The 8,324-nt window shown below is 41.3% G+C and overlaps 1 non-coding gene across 1 annotated transcript; it reads left to right on the top strand.

Moving 5' to 3' along the window:
- The first annotated feature begins 312 nt into the window (after window positions 1-312).
- trnai-aau (transfer RNA isoleucine (anticodon AAU)) lies at window positions 313-386 on the top strand. Its single transcript has one exon. It is a non-coding gene; the product is annotated as a tRNA-Ile (tRNA).
- The last annotated feature ends 7,938 nt before the right edge of the window (window positions 387-8,324 follow it).

The following is an 8,324-nucleotide window of genomic DNA, read 5'->3' as shown; positions in this document are numbered from 1 at the left end:
CCCTCATCTGCTTCAGTCTCTGAGTTTTGGTCATAATACATGATTCCACCCCCTTCATCTTCTCTGTTCTGCTTAGATTTTGTCATTTCCTTTATGCCAATTACAGTGCTTCACTCCTCTGTCACTTCATGACCACTGCTGCCTGTTGTCATGGTTCTGAAAGGGTTGATGTTGGAGGCTCCATTAGACTGCACCCAATCAAATGATGTCACACGGTCATGGATAGCGAATGGGACCATACAGAACCAGGTCTCAATGGAGACAGGTATGCTTTCTCTGGCCCCACATAGTTTTTGTATTTATACCCAATGAGGACGGTTAGCTCAGGTGGTTAGAGTGTGGTGCTAATAATGCCGAGGTCGTGGGTTCAATCCCCACACTGACCAAGGGTGTTGTTGACATTTCCAAGTCGCAGGTTCACACTTGTAGGGAATGGTTTGCCCTTAAGGGCAGTACGTTGGCTCAGTGGTTAGCATTGCTGCCTCATAGCACCAGGGACCCAGGTTTGATTCCAGCCTCGGGTGACTGTGTGGAGTTTGCGCGTTCTCTGCGTGGCTTTGTTCTGGTTTCCTCCCACAGGTTAGGTGGATTGGCCATGCTAAATTGCCCACAGTGTTCATGGATGCCTAGGTTAGGTGCATTAGTCAGGGGTAAATAGAGAGGAATGGGTCTGGGTGGGTTACCCTTCAGAGGGTCGATGTGAACTTGTTGGGCCAAAGGGCCTGTTCCCACACTGTAGGGACTCTATTTAAAAAAAGTCAATGTAAACTTGTACTTATTGCTATTTGTGAAAAATTATAGCTTAAAAATGTGTTGCTGGAAAAGCACAGCAGGTCAGGAAGCATCCAAGGAGCAGGAGAATCGACGTTTCGGGCATAAGCCCTTCTTCAGGAAATCCTGAAGAAGGGCTTATGCCCGAAACGTCAATTCTCCTGCTCCTTGGATGCTAAATGGACAAATACAGGCCCCAAAACACACCTTCCATGTGAAGCAGTGCTTTACCTGCACTTCAATCTGTGATAACATATCGAAACAGGTCAGTTAAAATGAAATAAAAACATAATGCAGTGGTCACTGGAAATCTGAAACTAACACAAAGAATTCTGGAGAAATTCAGAAGGTCTGCTGTTTCTCTCTCTGCAGATGCTACCAGACCTATTGAATTTATCCAGCATTCTCTGTTCAATTAAAAAAGAGGATTGATGGCAACACATGATTCTGGCCTCAAACTATGTGCTTAATACTACAACATATGACATTTGTCTGCATTCATAACACCACTGTATGTCTGGCACATGACCTCAGAGACCAATTTGTTAACCCCCCCCCCCTTCAGTACAGACGGTGCCTGTCAGAAGCTACAAGATATATAATGTTAAGAGTGAAATTCAAGAGGCATCACGTGGAATATTGAGAAGGATGGAACCTTGGACAACATATCATGCAATGTTTTATTTCACTACAAAAATAATGTTGTGTAATTGGGCCTGTTCCACTAAAGTTCAAGATCTAATTGCTGTGCCTTACTAATACAGACTGAAAATTCTTGGGCAAATATTAATTCGATGTCAGAACATGCATTTCTTTCTCATTTTATAAAGTTCCTTTATACCTCCCTTGCTTGTGACTTCCATAATCAATTAGTAGTTGCTTTCTGCCACTTGGGATCATTCTTGGACACGTTAGAAGTGTTTGACTTCCTTCCAAACTTTTCTTAAAATATGTAATGGAGAAACATGTGTCTGTGTTGAATTTAAAGTATCGTAGATATGTCTTTTTTTCTCATTCTTGCTGCTTTCTCTAAATTTCTCACCATTGCTCATGTTGCTCAGAAGCTGGGGAAATTCCACCCAAGGTGGTAGAATTATTCCCTTCCTCTGGGGAACCATTAAGAGCAAGGTACACTGAATCTTACCAAATCAAAATGAAACTCAATGATCAGAATTATGTATTGAAAAGAAAGCACTGGAGAAACTCAACTGGTCTGTCAAATCTGTTAGGAGAAGAAGAGAAAAGAAATATTTTGAGTCTGATGTGACTCTTCTTCAGAACTGGAAAATGATGCTTTTTATGCTAATGACGAAGAAAGGTGAGAAGTGATTGGAACAGATGATGAAGGTGTCCAGGTCAAAACACAAAGGGAGTGATAATGGTAGCAGAGGAGTGACATAGATGCAAAATAAGTAGGCCAAAATAGTTGAAAATAATGATCACTTTGTAGAACACCTACGTTTTGGTCACACAAATGACCCTGGGCTTCCTGTTGCTTGCCATTTCAACACATCACTGTGTTCCCTTGGACAACATCTCTGTCTTGGCCTTGCTCCAGCAACACTCAGCACAAACTGGAAGAACAGCATCTCATTTTCCACTTGGGGTCCTTGCAGCCTTCAGGACTCAATATCAAGTTTAGTCATTTTAGGGCCTGATCATCTTCTCCCACGTCCTTGCTCTGACCCCCTTCACAAACACACACGCACATACACCGGACCTTGTCATCACATGGAGTGGAACCACAAAACAACCCATCATCACTCACTAACAAACCCCATAAGCAGCCAATGATTCTCCCAGGTCCTGTCTGCCCAACTGTTTTACCTGTCTCTGTGGACTCTATCGCTACCCATTGTTCACCGTCCCTCACCAGCCCCTCCCACCCCCACTCTGTCTTTAGCATATATACCAAAGTTTGTGAGAAGATTTGTAGCTCGGGTGCTCGTTGTTGTGGTTCTGTTCGCCGAGCTGGGAGATTTTCTTGCAAACATTTCGTCCCCTTTCTAGGTGACATCTTCAGTGCTTGGGAGCCTCCTGTGAAGCGCTTCTGTGCTGATTCCTCTGGCATTTATACTGGTTTGAATACGGAAGCGGCAGATTTAAACCAGTATAAATGCTGGAGGAATCAGCACAGAAGCGCTTCACAGGAGGCTCCCAAGCACTGAAGATGTCACCTAGAAAGGGGACAAAACGTTTGCAAGAAAAACTCCCAGCTCGGCGAACAGAACCACAACAATATATACCAAATTTTCTCTTGCTATAATCATTTCTGAAGAAGGATCACTTGGATCTGAAATGTTATCCCTGCTTTCCCTCTACAGGTGGTGCCAGATCTGCTCCATTTCTCCAGCAGTTTCTGTTTCTTTTCAAGTCGTGAGATTCCTTTATTGGTCAGAGCATTGAGTATAGGAGTTGGGAGGTCATGTTGCGGATGTACAGGACATTGGTTAGGCCATTTTTAGAATATTATGTGCAATTCTGGTCACCCTCCTATAGGAAAGATTTTTTTAAATTTGAAAAGGTTTACAAGGATGTTGCCAGGTTTGGAGGGTTTGAGCTGTAGTGAGAGGCTGAATAGCTAAGACTGTTTTCCCTGAAGTGTCGGAGGCTGAGGGGGGATCTTATAGAGGGGCATGGATAGGGTAAATAGACAAGGTGTTTTCCCTGGGGTGAGGGAGTCCAGAACGAGAGGGCGTAGGTTTAAGGTAAGAGGGGAAAGATTTAAAAAAAGACCTAAGAGGCAATCTTTTCATTCAGAGGGTGGTGTGTGTATGGAATGAGCTGCCAGAGGAAGTGGTGGAGGTGGTACAATTACAGCATTTAAAATGCATCTGGGTGGGCTTATGAACAGAAAGGGTTTAGAGGGAAATGGGCCAAGTGCTGGCAAATGGGACTAGATTAGGTTAGGATATCTATTCGGCATGGATGAATTGGACTGAAGGGTCTATTTCCATGCTGTACATCTTTATGACTCAATGACAGTATCGGCAGCTAGGTCAGGAGTAAAGTCAGGCAAGATTAATATCAAGAATAGTATATTGTTTATCAGTCATTCATTTGCAGTATGTTAGCATTGCTGGCTCAGCCAACATTTATAGCTCATCTCTGGTTGCCATTGAGAAGTTGCCTTCATGAACCAATGTATTCCATGTGGTGGAGGAACACCCACAGTGCTGCTAAGGTAGGAGCTACAGGATTCAGTCCCTATGACAATGAAGGAACAGCGATGTAGTTCCAAATCAGAATGATGTGTGACTTGGAAGGGAATTCATTGTTGGCGGTTTCCACATGTATCCACTACCCTTGTCCTTCCAGTTAGTGGAATTTGAAGGTAGAATGCTGATACAAAATATTCATCCAAGCTGAAATGTAACAGCAAGGACAGGAAACACATGTTCAAAACATTAGAAGTCAATTTTGATTTGCTGGTAAGAAATTTAACTTCAGGCAATGAATGGCCAATCTGGTTAGGCTGTTAGAGAAAAACCACCATAGTATTGGTTTAAAAAAAGAAGATGCTACGATGAGGAAACCTGGCTTTTCTCTCGAATGGATGAGGTGGGGCTGGATGAATGGCCAATCACATTTGATGTTCCTCAATAGAAGCAAATCCTTCCCTGCCTCCCTCCCTCCCTAATGGCACTATGGGTCTACCTACACCTAATGGAGTATATTATGAAACATTTCAAGGAAGTAGCCTGGACCTGAACTTTTCTAGTTGTTTTAAGCAGATGTGAAGTGGATATTCCAGGAGCAATGCAGCTGGCCCAAACACTTTGTTTTAAACAAAACAGAATTTATTTGCAAGATTACCGAATAAAACAGAAACAAAAGAGAACAGAATATAGAATAACTTAAACCATCCAAACACCCAACAAGATTATCCCAACTTAATAATCTTGTTCCAAATTCCTGCAACAATCCCCATAAACACCCCTTGATAAATAAGGTAAAATCAAATACAGGGTCTTACAGGGGAGGGAGAGATGGCAGAGCAACTCAGTGTGGAACACTTACTTCCATGTTGCTGTTTCTTTGGATTCCCAGCTAATACCTGACCAGCAGCTCTGAGCAGCCAGACTGCTAAAACCAAACCAAACGAGGGAAAAGCTGAGCTGGGAGAACTGGCTTCTCCCCTTTCATTGTACAAGTGTATTTTTTTAACATTGAAAAGCTTCTTCAAGTAGATACACCCAGACATTTTGGAACCCATGACTTTATGACCCCTCTGAAAAAATACCAAGAACAACATAATCTTATTGAAGGTGCAGCATCGCCACACTACACTGGTTCAAGAAGGCAACTCCTCTCCACCGTCACTGTCACCATCACCGTCACAAAGGCATTTAAGGATGGGCAATAAATGCTGACCCAGCCAGAGATACCCTGAACAAGTAAACCAAATGAGAAAGGAAATCGGGAGCCACTTCTCTGATCAAACATGAAGGGAAACTCATGTGAAATAAATTATTTCCTTCAAGAAATGTTATACAAATTAATATCAAATGAGCACACAAATCAGGTTGGTTTGAAGAAAGCAACAGATTGGCATAAACATGAACAGATGAAAATCACTATGACATAAATCAGCTGCATTCTGCCAAGCAGAGGAAAATTATACAACAAACTTCCTTCTTCCCAGTGATTACAATGTGAACAAGAGCCTGTTCCTTTGCTTAACGATTCTCTGAATGTAATTAAATTTTCAACATTGGGAGAGAAAGATTTATTTTTGTTGAATCCTGTTACTCAAAATATTGATTATTTTTATTGCCAGTATTTTCTATAAAGTACAACATCCTTCTTGTAGAAAAATAGCTTTAAGAAATATACGATTCAATTTTGAAACAAACATCTGCAGAAATTGCCATTTAAGAGATTCATATAAGTATTATTCGAAACTGCCCCAAGTACAGGAAAACTAAAATTATTTGAAAAACGGATGGAAAATGCAATATTCAAAGGGTCAAAATAAATTTGTACGCTGCTGGAAATATTTTCATCCATTCATCTTTTGTTTATCTTTGCCCCTAACTGTAAAGCAGCAATTCAAATGTCATTTCCTTTATAGTAAGACTCATAAGACAAAAGGGTAAAGGGTCAGTACTGTAAGGGAACACTGTCAACACAGGTTATTAAATATGACAAGTAAGAATAGAAGACAGTGTATATGATCTGAGCCATTTTTTCATTACTGAAGTAGCAGGCTGGGTGCATCAATGACCGAGAAACACATTCACACAACAGGTTCAGTTTTAAGCAAATGGCAACCTAATATTTATACTTTACTTACCCTGCAAACCATGACTTGTTGGAATTTGTTGTTCTCGGATCTGAGAATAGGAAATAGGTTTGAGTCTAAATCAGATTGCTGATATTGTCATGGTGCCCATATTGTGCCTGATGTTAAACTAAGAGTGAGGGTATCTCTCAGTCAAGTCACACTACATGTTCACTCTTTGTGGTCTGCTCTTTATTTTGAAAACTATATACGATGCATGATACAATACACACTCTGGTACAGTACACACTCTGATACAGTGATGCTCCAGACCCTTATGTATACAGCAGATATAATATAGTTTGTAATTACTGGTTCTCGCAAGGTTTGTGAAGGTTTGTAGCTCAGGTTGAGGTTTAGGGTGTAGGTTTGCTTGCTGAGCTGTAGGTTTGATATCCAGACGTTTCATTACCTGGCTAGGTAACATCATCAGTGGCGACCTCCAAGTGAAGCGAAGCTGTTGTCTCCTGCTTTCTATTTATATCTTTCTCCTGAATGGGGTTCCTGGGGTTTGTGTGATGTCATTTCCTGTTCGTTTTCTGAGGGGTTGATAGATGGCATCTAGATCTATGTGTTTGTTTATGGCGTTGTGGTTGGAGTGCCAGGCCTCTAGGAATTATCTAGCATATCTTTGCTTAGCCTGTCCCAGGATAGATGTGTTGTCCCAGTCGAAATGATGGTTTTTTTCATCCATGTGTAGGGCTATGAGGGAGAGGGGGGATCGTGTCTTTTTGTGGCTAGCTGGTGTTCATGTATGCTGATGGCTAACTTTCTTCCTGTTTGTCCTACTTAGTGTTTGTGGCAGTCCTTGCATGGAATTTTATAGATGACGTTGGTTTTATCCATGGGTTGTTCTGGGTCTTTTAAATTTGTTAGTTTTTGTTTGAGAGTGTTGGTGGGTTTGTGTGCTACTAGGATTCCAAGGGGTCTCAGTAGTCTGGCTGTCATTTCTGAAACTTCTTTGATATATGTAAGGTGGTTAGGGTTTCTGGCTGTGTTTTGTCTGCTTGTCGTGGTTTGTTCTTGAAGAATCTGCGCCCTGTGTTTTTTGCGTATCCGTTCTTCTTGAATACGTCGTATAGGTGGTTCTCCTCTGTTGAAAAGAAACACCATTTCGACTGGGACAACACATCTATCCTGGGACAGGCTAAGCAAAGACATGCCAGAGAATTCCTAGAGGCCTGGCACTCCAACCACAACGCCATAAACTAGCACATAGATCTAGATGCCATCTATCAACCCCTCAGAAAACGAACAGGAAATGGCATCACACAAACCCCAGGAACCCCAACCAGGAGAAAGATATAAATAGAAAGCAGGAGACAACAGCTTCGCTTCACTTGGAGGTCGCCACTGATGATATTACCCAGCCAGGTAATGAAACGTCTGGATATCAAACCTACAGCTCAGCAAGCAAACCTACACCCTAATTACTGGTTCATCCTCTGTCAGGCGATGAGATCACATGCACATGGCACATACAATGTTTCCACCATGTGCTGTGACATCTGGTGGCATATGAGACTGTGAGTATTAATAGTGGAGTGATCAATCTAATGCACTGCCAATGAAATATTGCTTCACCGGTCACCATCCTGAGCAGTCAGTTAGTGTGATCAGAATCACAATGAGTTGACAGCTTTATGATCCTATTTTGGAGGTTCCATAACAAGCATGAGAACTCTAACCGATTCATGACATTACTCTCAAATTTTAAAGAATGTATGAAACTGATTTTGAGGAGTGAGCAATTTACTCTGGAACAGAATGTTCAGGTCTGAAGGAGCAATCCGCTTTCCTATTATCAAGTGTGAACCTCTGTTTTATACCAAACTATTTGATGCATGACCAAACATAGCTTCAGAAAATAGAGTTTCAAACGGGTCCAGTTGCCCTTGCTGCCAAAAGTATCAGCATTACACTGACCTTTAAAAGATATCAGAGCTTCCTTTATGAAAGAAACTACTGAAAAAGCACAAATAATTTCAATGAAAGTTCACTGCCTGATAAACAAAAAAACAAACCTATAAGTCGTTTGAAATAAGATAATTTAATAACAGCATTCAGACAGATTCATAACTCGAAATGTTATCTGCACTCTTTAATTGGATTGCTGCATTATAATTCAGTATGAGGTAACCAATATTCTTTCGTTATTTAGACAGCTTTTTTAATTAAAACAGCTGTTAATTTCAGAGGCAGGCCTAACTGCACAATTATAGGATCAACAGTGTTTGAAACAATACTCTGTGATCTTGGAAACCCAGGC

The sequence above is a fragment of the Hemiscyllium ocellatum genome, chromosome 39 (assembly GCF_020745735.1).
Source record: "Hemiscyllium ocellatum isolate sHemOce1 chromosome 39, sHemOce1.pat.X.cur, whole genome shotgun sequence".
Classification (NCBI taxonomy): Eukaryota; Metazoa; Chordata; class Chondrichthyes; order Orectolobiformes; family Hemiscylliidae; genus Hemiscyllium; species Hemiscyllium ocellatum.
This window is presented reverse-complemented; position numbering and strand designations above follow the sequence as displayed.